The following is a 13,069-nucleotide window of genomic DNA, read 5'->3' on the forward strand; positions in this document are numbered from 1 at the left end:
TCCTCCTCAAAATGGCAAAATATTGTTGAATGTAGGCTACACAGAGGGTAAGATTTATACCTGCCGACAAACGAACCGAAAAAAATAATATTTCAACCTGCACAATTTTTTATCTCTGCATGTATTCGGTTTTGAACTACTGGACCCAGGATTACAGATAGCCTACTCTAGCAAATTTACTATGGAAGGTGTTTTTGCGGGAGTTCAATAAGTGACAAACGTGAATGGGACTTTATTATACAGTGACCAACGCAGTCTCACAATATCGATAAAAAACACTTGTAATGCAATAAATCTAATACGTTGACTTGATGTAGCATGATACACAATAGTTCTGGCTCTTTTGGTGTATTAATCCCCTAAAATTGAAACATTATGAGTAGGCCTACAGCTACACTACAGCCATATAGTATGACTGTACTGTGGTGTACCTGACTTGCTTGCTGTACAGTCTCGCTAAACAGATTAGATGATCGGAATGTCCTGAGTCTGACGGGCTCAAATAAACACTATAGCTTAATCATTGTTATGTTTGACAAATACAATCTTACAATCTAGATACCTACTGAAGTTTCTAGTTCTACAGACAGTGAGCTGCGACCGGTGTTGTGTGACATTTTGTCCAAATGTAGTATCAAATGAATGGGAAATGTCCAGAAGGCTGACATTTTGTCCAGCTACAGTATCAAATGAATGGCCAGTGTCTAGAAGGTTAACATTTTGTCCAGATATAGTTTCAAATTAATGTTTCAAATGTGAACATAAAAAAATTGGCGGGTGTATAAAGTACACAGAGAGACTGAGCCTGAGATGTCCAGGCTGACCATGTTGCATCCAGAGTCATTCTCGTCAGGGACCGTTGTGTTGTGCTCGTTGTGTTCTTTTATGTGAACACAAGCTTCCTCTTCCTGGTTGAGTATAGAGCTGAGTGTGTGTATGTGTGTCTGTGTGTGTGTTGAGTTGTGTCTAAGTGTGTGAGTATGTGTGTTAGGTTGTATGAGTGTGTGTGTGTGTGTGTGGTGAGTGTATGTGTGGTTGTGTGTGGTGATGAGGATGGTCCATAGGCGTATTGTAGGAATCAATATTCTGTTGCTTCCTCTGTCCCCTACTCCCCACCCTTCCACCTCCAACCTCCCCTCCCTCAAGGCTCCACTGTGCCCCCCCTCCCCCAGGGATCCCCTGTGTTTCCCCCTCCCCCTCCCCTCTCTCAGGGCTCACCTGTGTTCCACCCACCCCCCTCCCTCAGGGTCATTGCAACAGATCAAAGTCACCACTAGATGGAGGCAGAGACTCAAGTTTTCTGTGATTAAACTGCACATCTCAGCCACTAGATGCTACAATCTGACAGCGAATGTAGATGGTAAACGTATGCTCATGTATTCAATGTGTAATACATGGTAAGCAGTGACATGGTAAGCAGTGTCAAAACACACTACATGGTATTTACTAGATGGCCAAGATACAAGGTATGTTGACGGGAACAACATTGCAATATGGTTTATTGTCCATCACAACTACAAAATGTGTATAAGATCACAAATACTATTACTTCTGTATTAATAATAACCTTTATGCAAACAGGAGAGACCCATTGAGATTAAGAATCTCTTTTTTAAGGGAGACCTGGCCAAGACAGGCAGCAGCATACATACAACCATAGTTACATACAGAAACACAAAAGGAGACAACATTTAGGAGTTAGTGTCGTAGCCAGATACATTAAAACACATAAAAAAACATTTACATCTTAAGGAATCTGTCTGTAGTTCTTTCATTTTTAATATAAAGCATTTAGCGAGATGAAATCCTTTAGTTTCAAGACATTTTGCAACATTTTCCATGCCGAGGGTGCAGAGTGCGCAAAATCCCTCTTTCCAATTTCTATATTGGCTGCATTGGTATGGTTAGGGTTAGGGTTTGAGATCACTGGTACTCCAACTTGTTACAGAATGCCCTTTCTGTCTGTTTGACTCAGGTACCTGTCTGTACATGACACAACAGGACAGATGGTTGCTTTATTGCTTTGGTTTTCAAAGTAACAGTAAAAGTCAATGGCCCATGTTGTCATGTGCATGCAGCCCTCAAATGTGAGGAAATCATACGATAAATGACCCTATGGATTGCCCCTGAGTTGATGAAAGACAGACTATCTTGGCAAAATGCACGTGTCTACAAAATATGTAGACTTTCTTTTCTTGAATAAATCTTGCAATTCCTCTGCCTTATTCAACAAATTAGAATGTCAGAATGAATGTCCTGCATATGAACGAATAGAATGAGTCGGTCAACATCCTAATTTAATGGATCTGGATAGGCTAAATGTGTTATAGTTAAGCCAATGGATTTGAATCAAACCTTTTAGGTGGTAGGTGCTCGGTTGGTAGATTCAGTACGTGCCTAACAGGTGCAGATGTTTTTTCTTTGTGTCTTTCCACTGTTGTTTGGCAGTCTTATATTTGTTACTTTAGCTACACTGGTAGGGTTCGACAAACAAATATAGAATCCTATGTATACCTATAACATCATTTTCATGCCATGTTGTCCAACAGAAGTGGTCATTTACCAAACTAAGAAATGATAAATGCATTGTTCTCACTCATAGCAGGCCCATAGCCTTATTACACAGCCATTTGTTCTAATTTAAAAACCAAGATGGAAGATTCCATTCAAACCATTCAAGTCTCTTGAACATGAGCTGAATAGGGAATCGCAAAAACAACAATCACATTTCTTGTAGTTGAATTTTTTCATGCTGGATCTTTCATGCTGTTCACGCTTTCTAAAAGGGAAACATATTTCTTGCGCTTTCATTAAATACAGTTTCTGAAGGTGCAACCTGTATGAAAACTGCATGTGTTGAGAGGATGGTGTGGAGCATCTCCTAACGGAGTATGAAGAGACAGTGGCTTGCGCTTCAGGGAATATGCTCTCCTATGCAAGGCTCTCTCCCCTCTCTCTTCTGTCTCTTCTGTCTCTTTTCTCTCTCTCTCTCTCTCTCTCTCTCTCTCTCTCTCTCTCTCTCTCTCTCTCTCTCTCAGGCTCATAGATGACAGGGCAGGGCAATTTGAGATGAGAGTGGGTTGAGGAACACTGAAGCAAATGGACCCTGCTGGCACTCTGGACCATGCATGCCTGTCGTGGACAGACAGGCACAACAGACACTGTGAGAATGAACTTGGTCAAAGCTGGAATGAAATTGAAAACATCCATTATGACAGTACATTGAAAGCATGGTATCTCCCACTGGCATTGTTGCAGTACAGCAAAATGAATATTAGAAGTCAATGATAACGAGAAGTAACTATTGAAGAAGATGCAGGCTTATACACCCATAAAGGCATGTTCTTTTCCTGGACAATGTTGAGAAAAACGTTAAAATCCAAATTGCAAGTATATGGTTAAGTGTTAAAAAGCATGAATTGAATTGGATTTATGATCAACGGAACTCAATACATGTCTCGTGTGACTCAAGCTGCAATCAAGAAATTATTTAGAAGAACAAAATCTTCTCTTTTGTCTGTCATTATTTCAGGTGGGTCATGGTAAGGTTGTCTACTCTGAGAAACCTGGTTTGTATCATTTTAACCGAAGGATGAAGCAAGCATCACTCATTTTTACTGGATCTTTATTCCTTTAGTTATTTGCTGTTAACATTGATCTGTTCATTTATCTTCTCTCTTGCCTCGAATATCCCAACTTCACTCTTCAGTTGCTGACCACAATCGTTGCTGGCGCAACCAAGGCAAGGACACGGTGTGGTAAATAGGATTCCAGAGTCTTTGTGTAGATGAACTCATAAACAGGGTCCTTAACGAACACTTTCCGCAAACCCATGTGCAAGATACCCTAATGGAGTTTCATTCCAGTTACTTGTTAGAGATGAAGGAGTTCAGTTTATGGACTGAACAGCCTACAGAGAAAACCTGAGTTAGTCTGCAGAGTAGAGAACACAATAACATTTATCTCTTTCGTCAATAAGCTTTATTGTGGGAAAATACGTTTTAGCTTATAGCTCAGAAAGACATAAAAAATGATTCAGCAGCTTATCCAGATAAACAGTAGATGACAAAGAAGTGATTGCTAATTAAAACCACCCAAAAGCGCAGACTTCAAAGATAGTCAAACACAATCCAGATAATTGGAGAGAACGCAATTTGAGCAAATTATTGCAAGAAGAGGTTTCATTGGCCATGTTCCCATTGGAGGTCTGCATTCAATTTGAAGTACCTATTGTGTAGGCCAAAGTCTATCCTTGTCTTGCTGGGTGAAAACACTACAAGTGTTGATTTAGCCTCTTGTGGTGCTGGAAGCTGATGTGTTTTGCTTTCCCCACACCCCAAATGTTGTTTTATGCATCACAACACTAAAACTAACAATTCATACCTAGACAGGCGGTCGTAGTAAGGCTAGCACATTGTTATCGCTAATTTCCTGTCCCCTAAGTCTTCCCTGGCCAGACAATGAGTCGTGTCAGGTTCAGGTGCAGCATTGCGGGGCAGATGCTTGGTCTAATCTCCACAGCCACTTGTAGGCAGCTGTGAAGAGACAGAAGGAAAAGGGAAGTCACTGAACTAATTTCCCTAGCTAGGAACTGAAGTAGAGCACAGGTAACAACTGTTTGTCTTGGTAATTGACAGGTGTTGTACTGTCCAGTGGGACAGTAAAGCTAATTTCTCTTAGGAATTGTTTCTAGCAAATGAACGGCAGATATGCACTTTGAGCATCTTGGAGGCTAACAAATTAGATTTCATCAAAAAAAAAAAAAAAATCTTTCTCGGAGCAGTAACAGTTCTAGACCATTTCAAGCTGGGGCATGTTGTACTTTTAGAGGGGCCAGTTACATTAAACATTATTGTTGTCATTTAGTTTTCTTTATTGTATTGCAGGCATCAACAGGCCAAATAAAATGTTTAATAATTATTCAGACTCTACATTTAGGGGGGCCACAAGGCAGTCCAAACTGGTTTTCACAGGGGCACTGCCCCCCTCTCCCAACCTCCCATCACTAGAACCACCCCTGCTTCTGACTTGAACATTTAAGGAGCTTTGTAATGTACTATACCTTGTAGTGTGCAGTGGCCTGTAGTCTAACTGGAGGGCCTAATATCCCACTCTCCACTGGGAAATCGAGACAGTTGCGGTGTAATAACGACACTCAAAATGTCAGACACCCAGAAAAAAATCCTTTATGTAATAAGGAACGTTTGCAATATTTGAATGCGTTCACATACTCTATGTCACTCCGAGTAGACCCTGAAAGTGTCACCTCCACCGTATATGATCTATGGCTAATATCTTTCTAACGTCTTTACCGACTCCCGTGTCGCACTGTCAGCTACATGACAGGACTACATGTTGGCATGGCAGCAGAGACAAAGCGCCTCGCGGTTGGACAGTGGGTAGTAGAAGGGCACATAAAACAAGATAAGGTGGTGTGGGTGGCTGAGGCAATGTCTGTCAATATAGGTCGCGGTAGGAAGGAATTCAATTAAATGCATAACGGGCAATGAATGTAGGTAATTCAAAGATGTTATGAGCAATGACATGAACAGTTACGTGTGGTTTGCTGACATTTCCGTTTGCTCTTGGCCAGATCTAGCTCCTAGATAAAGTAGACTAGTTAACTGAAGGTTGAAAGTAGGGTTTTGCAATAAAAATGATTTTTATGGCTTCATGAATCAGCTGTTTGGACAGTGATGCTACATGGATGAATAATGACCCTGAAGAGTAGCTAGATACAGAGCACATCCTGTCCCTGACAGAAGCATATCACAACAATACCTCTCATAACTGTAACTCTAAATTAATTCCTATACTAGTGAAAGGGTCACTCATCCATAGTTGTTTAAGCTGATTGCATGAATTTTTCCGTACATTCTCGGAAAGATTTGAAAGTCTGGCAAGGGTTCATTGACAATACAGGGAGTGACACGTTGTCCTATGCATGCATTCATGGCTATATTTGAATCTCCTATCAATACGCATGCAAAAAGCCCCTTGGCATTTCAGGAAGTGCACAAGGATGAGTAAGAAAGAGGATGAGCTGATGGAGGGAGAGAGAGGGAGAGACACAGAGAGGGAGAGACAGAGAGAGGGAGGGAAAGACAGAGAGAGGGAGGGAGAGAGAGAGAGAGACAAAGAGAGACAGAGAGAGGGAGGGAGAGAGAGAGAGAGACAAAGAGAGACAGAGAGAGGGAGAGCCAAAACAGAGGCTGATAGTCGGATGTGAAGCATCATACACAAGATGGCTGCCACTTTAGATTAAATGATGTGACTTCAGGATGAGACAAATGATGCTGTCATTCATCAGGCTTTGTATTGTGACAACCACTCACTAATTATCCACCCCTTCTCAGCTCTTGCACGCACGCACTCTTTCTCATGTAGGAAAGTTGCCCGAGGATTTCCTTTTGACGAATAATTAGAGTGAACAGACGTCAACTTGGAAAACTTGGAGACGTCATAAAGCCAAACTGATCAGCCTACTTGGGAAACTAAACCGCTTTTGTGCTGAGAGCAGCTCATAGAATGGCCGATGACATTTCCCGTTCGGAGGGATATGGATGGACAAATGTCATTCATGATAACCAACCTCATCCAAGGTCATTTGGTGGTCATTAGTCTTATCAGTCTACCATTCCCACATCACACTTATCTCTCCCACATCATACTTAGCCCTCTGTCATCCTCCAACCCAGACACGCAGTCTGCGCTTCAGGAAGTGGAACTGCCATGCATCCAGGCCAGTCTGCACGAGACCGCTGACAGGCTCGCGGTGAGATTCGACTGAAAGAAGGCCTGCAATTTGAAGGTGCGCCAGTCATTTACGACGCAGCGTCACACGAAGGACTCGGTGCCATCTGTGTTTACCAGGACCGTGTGCGATACGAAGGTAATCAGATCAGCCGAGCACAGCCCGCTTGTTATGGATGGCAGTTGTCACTTAGCGGCTACGAGTTGAGCCCAGGGTCATCCATCTTGTGCTGCGACGTGACGTGTGGGCGTCTTATCTGTCCCCACTTTGTCTGCAGAGGCAGGGGAGATGCAGGATACAGCACCCAATCAGCAGGATGTTGTCATATCCTGGATAATGGCCCTCAGAGAAGCCAAGGCACTGTGCAGAAAAGACGTGGTCCTGATGCCCACACAAACAAGCCAACACCATTTGTAGAGTATCTGGATGCTCCAATATAGGTAACTCCTTAACTATGCGCTTCAATGTGATTATTACTGCTGTAATGTCGGAATGTAGATCCGATCACAATTCCTCAAGTTGACCAGCACATGTGTAAGTACATTGGAAGGTTGAGCATATTTAGTCGGAAAGAATTACACCATTTGAGATTGACAGCATCACGGCGGCAACAGTTTTGTAAACTTCCACTGACCACTCATCTCACTATCCACATAAATGATACCGGGGTGGTGGAGAATATCATGTCTCAATTAGACATTCGACTCTTGGTACATTTTCGGACTCTCAGAACATAAAATCAAAACACGAATGCAATGATAGTGTGTCGGAATGAAATACAACTCAGACCAATTGTTACACTCTCTGAAAATGTTCTGATAATGTTCCTATTTGGATGTGTTCTGTACCAACTCTGATGATCTTGGTAACGACAGACGTGTTAAGGGTCCCTGCATTTTTCTTAGTCATTAACATCACACAAACCATAAATTGACTCGCTAACAGCATTTTCTCCTTTTTGACCCCCTTGTTTGTTGGCTGTTCCCACCAAAAACATATGAACTCATCTCTGTTGGATTTCCTATTCAGGAACAGGAAATTACAACAAGCATGCGAGCACTGACACAAGCCCACCAGTCCGTTTGGTTCACAATTATATAAAGGGGTATTTCACATTTTCTATTGCACCACAAAACATACTGCTTTGACCCTATCTTCATGCAAAGTCTTGAAGTGGCTTTGTGTGAAACCACCAGGCGATGTGGATGTTTTTCTTCTCACGACCCGTCAGATGTCGTTATCGATTGGCCCTTCATTCAGCGAAAGCAATAACCACCGAGTAGAGATCCAAGCAAATAGATCCAGTGTTTGGAAGTGTAAGAATCATGTGTTTTATTGACTTTTCTCCGGGGGAATAATTGATCAAAGCAGGGACATGTTAAGGAATAATCATGTGAGAAGAGCTCTGATTGTCTATCAAATGACCTTTCTGCCAAAGTCACTAATGCCCCAAGGCTGACTAAATCTATGGCATCCATGATGACTCTCATGACTAAAGAATGTATTGTTAGTTATCTTACTGGTGATTTATGCTGTGACCAACAGCACAGGGAAATGTCAGAAAGAATTCAGACACCTTCACTGGGTCCACATTTTGCTGCGTTATATCATTTAAAAGAGGCATAGATTTAGAGACAAGAGCTAAAGGTGTCATCAGCTATGAATCAGGAAACATTCTTCCTACAGCTGGACATCCAGCCAAAACCAAGAAACCAGGCCTTGGTGAGGAATGTGAACTTGGTGAGGTACTCTGGCCACTGCGACAGAGCATCAGAGTACCACTGCAGAGATGGAAGAACCTTCCGGAATGACAACTCTGTCTACAGGACACCATAAATCAGGCTTTCATGTTGAAGTGGCTGGATATGAGACGCTTCTGAGTAAAAGGCATGTGACACTTGGCACTGACAGAATATAGAAAAGGATTCTCTGATCTGATGAGACAAAAATTGAACACAACAGCCTGAATGCCAAGTGTAACGGTGATTGTGGCAACATGAAGCTTTGGAGTTTCTCAGCAGCAGGGAGGGCAAGACGGGTCAGGATTGAGGAAATGATGAAGGGAGGGAAGTATAGAGAGATGCCTGGAGAAAGCTCACTTCAGAGCGCACATAAGCTCATGCTGGGGCGAATGTTTACATTTCTGCAAATCAACAACCACGAGCACATAGCCAAGGCCTCTGAATGTCCTTGAGTGGCCAAGCCAGAGCCAGGACTGGAACCCCATAGAAACTCTGTGAAGAGACCCAATGTTGATATGTGCTTTGAATCCATTCTGACGGAGTTTGAAATGATTTGCAAGGCACAATAAAAAGAGCTGTCCTAATTCAGGTTTCCACAGCTGGTAGATACATACCTGTAGCAACATACATACCTGTATATACCAGGGGACTGGACTGGAATTTGCTGTTTGAAGGGTCTGAATACTAAATTAATGTGAATGGCCATTTGAAGAACATTCTAAAAACACATTTTCGATTCATTATCACATGTTATTGCGTGTCGATTGCAAAAAGTGTCTGTAACATAGGAATATGTGAAATAGTTAAGGCCCGTGATGATTTTCTGAAGACGATGTACATGAGATTGACTGATAAAGTTGGACAATTCTTTTTCTTTGAACCGTCTGTGAAACAACACTTGCAGCCTATGTTAAGAGAACCAGGAGTGAGCACGTTTACCAAACAATGATGTCTGACAATGCCCTCAAACCAACAGTTTAATAACCTGTCAAATATCCAGCACAGCAGACATTAGCTAAAATAATGAGCATTGTAATAGGATAAATGACTTAATCAAGTCACCAAGAATTGGCCTGGGAGTTTGCTGTGGACAAGGCTGTCGTGATTGACAAGGACAAGGTAAAGGAGCAATTGAGCTTGAGCATGAGGGAATCTTTCCTTTTGTTCTGTCTGGAGTGTTCTTGGTTCTTAGAGTGTGGGGAGCACAGTAGTTGTGGCTACAGACAATGACACGTTTTCTGGATACACCACAGACAGAGCTCTCTTTCTCTCTTTATTTCACACACACACACACACACACACACACACACACACACACACACACACACACACACACACACACACACACACACACACACACACACACACACACCAAAGCCCCGTGACAACCACACTGACCCGGCTACAACCAATCCAATGCAATCAGCGACCAAATAATATGATCGCAAAGTGTTTAGTGCTTTCCAATCTATATCTTCACCCCGTTATGCCAGGATTTGAACTGGAACATTTCTGATGAGCGGGATGGAATGCAATAAGCTGGGAAGAGGGTCGGAGCTAGGGCCACAACAAGCCACACACGAGTCGTTCATGGCACTTCCATGGTAATATCCCCAGCATTCACTCTCCCAGCGATAATGAGCCGAAGAGCCTGTCGGAGTCCTGACACAAACCTGGCGCCCCCCCCCCGAACCTTCCATATCCAACCTGTCACAGCGCATTTGCCACAGAACATCAATTAGGCAGAGACACAGCCCTCCGCTCTTGAGGAGGCACCCCTTTCAGGTGCGTGACTTGGTCTGCCGTTACAGCATCAGGGCTGGGCTCAAGGGCCTCTGCTGGGGACCAGGAGGCTTTGATTGGTCAGTATCGTGTCTTCGAATGGCGTGATTGACTTGGCACAGAGGACGCAAGCAAATGAGCAGGAATGGCAGGAGTCCTGCAGGTGAATAAGTGGCGGGCCTGAGAGAGATGGACACCTGACTGATAACTTGAAGGACTTGCGTCAGGTATGAGAGGCTCACGAACACAATCGCTCATTCGCACGTGCACACTGAGCAAACACACACACACAGGGAGAGACACAGACAGACACACACACACAGACACACACACACACACATACACAGACACACACACAGTTTCATCCCTTTCCTTTCCTTCGGGTAGAGATGAGAACCCATTAGTGATGTGTTTACGATGAAGTTCAAGAGTACTCTTCACACACATTAAACCAGGTGGTAGCATGTTCCTCAAAATTTACAGTCACTATATTTTTCAAAAGCAGTGCTGCTGTTTACCACACCAAGTACACTGTTGCGTGTCCTTATTTGAGATCCCTCACCAAACTCAGACCATCTTGGGTGAGATTGGAACGATCCCACTGCCTAGTTCTACCAATGTCGTGTTCAGTTGGAGTAGGGCACTCATGAAAAGATTGAATGAAAAGTGAGGTTCTCCAGGTTTTCTGTGCAGCCATTCTCTGCATTTCACATGACAAGATAAAAACTGGAACATGTGAAGACTACTAGGTTGAGAGGAGAAGACACAGTGGGGGGTGAAAAGCCAGTAATAGACTAGCTTCTAACCTAAGAAATAATCATCGTGCAGTCTTATTCCTCTTTTTTTTCTTTTTTTTGTGGAAAGAAAATAGTCTAGAAAGGATAACTCTTGGGAGATTCATAAAATCAAGTAGGTATGAAACTAAAAGATCTAATGTGACATTTTGTAGAAGATGCCCTTCCACAGAATTGGATGGAAATGTAGACACCAGTCTGTTCAGTATTTATGGATTTTGGAATACAGGGCCTTGAGATGGTCATATACTCTATAGTTAGGGAGTCAGATGGCTGAGCGGTGAGGGAGTCGGGCTAGTAATCAGAAGGTTGCCGGATCGATTTCCCGCCGTGCCAAATGAAGTTGTGTCCTTGGGCGAGGCACTTCACCCTACTTGCCTCGGGGGGAATGTCCCTGTACTTACTGCAAGTCGCTCTGGATAAGAGCGTCTGCTAAATGACTAAATGTAAATGTAGTTCCATTGGAAGATCAGTAACCCACTAAACAAGAAGAAGTGTCAAATGAACATTTATGTTCCATCCGTCCCACGAAACACGTCAAAAACACAGCATAGCAGCGCATCCCAATATAAGATCACTTGTGGATGCGTGGCATGGGTACGTCAGACTGGTGTCACGGCCTTTCTGCGACAATTCCAATCTCGGCTCCACTAAAGTGCATTTGGAAAAGTAAGCCTACATTTTACTGGCATTATATTTCATTCTGCAGTGAATGAATACAAAGCTCCCTCCAAACGGTGAGCATGATGAGACTCGATGTATCTAGACAATGTAGCTCTGCAGTATTTGCTCATACTGTGTTGCTGGAAGATGGTCAGGACCAATTTCCACAGCTAATAAGACAACTCGAAACATGATTGCACAGTTTGTGGTGACAATTCCAATGACTGGATGTTAATGTTCCAACACAAGGATGAGACATTGACCACACTGGTGGTGACAAAAGTAAGCTACGTCCTCCACACAATCTCACACTTTCCACACTAGCGGGTGACAAGCAGAAAATGATGGATACCGGGAGAAGCACCATAACTGTCCATCAGTTGAAAGGAAAGAACACATAAAAAGCTTTGGAGTGCCTCATTCCCTCTCTTACAGAGCATTTTTTTAGAACAAAAAGAAGAAAAGAGAAGATTCAATCGAAGAGTTGTTGTGTAGAATGAGTAGAATGCACAACACAGCCTATCTGGGACTCATCAAAGGCAGTAGAATGGATGACACGCTCTCGTTGGAACCTAAGCCGTAATGCGGCCGTGTTAGGGTGCAAATGGGCTTTCAGAGCGCTCTGATTGACACTTCTGGCAGTCTTACAAGAGTAGAGCATTCAAATTAACATTTAGATGAAAGTGACATCTCCCCAACACGCAAGTGAGAGTTCAGGCGAGGGGGGAACCGCCCACGGCCCGACGTCCTCTCCAACGTCCGCCCCCGGAGTCTTGACGTCCGATGAAAACCCACCAATTGATTAGAGGTCATTAATTCAATTACTGACAGGTGTGTCGCAGGTTTGGCGTGGTGGGAACGCCTGCTCTTCCCGTCGCTGCGTGTATTTCTGTCCGGAAAGTGTCGCCGTGGGCTACGGGAGCAGCAGGGCAGCCTGGGAGTATGTAAGTGGTGGTGTAGGCCTGGTGTGAGCCCACACAAACAGCCTGACACGTCTCAGCGCATGAGTGCAGGCTCACTAACACCCCTCCCCCCTCTCTCTAGCACCCCCCCCCACCCCCACCCCTTCCATCAGATGACAATCAAGCCTCAGATTGATGTCCTCTTCTGGCTCCCATATTTTGACATGGCAGTCTTTGCCTACTCACAAGCTCTCCTTACTCATTTCCCCCCGTCATCCGAGTCTGTTTCTCTCTCTGGGTTTCTCAGAATTGAGTCACAACAGACCCAGTGACTCAATTCATCATTTTGAGATCTCACTTTTTTTGTTTTGTTCCTAAAAGCCTCCATAGACGGATGAGAGGAACAACATTAAGAAGGACAGGGATGTACTA

Source organism: Hypomesus transpacificus, chromosome 18, assembly GCF_021917145.1.
Source record: "Hypomesus transpacificus isolate Combined female chromosome 18, fHypTra1, whole genome shotgun sequence".
NCBI lineage: Eukaryota > Metazoa > Chordata > Actinopteri > Osmeriformes > Osmeridae > Hypomesus > Hypomesus transpacificus.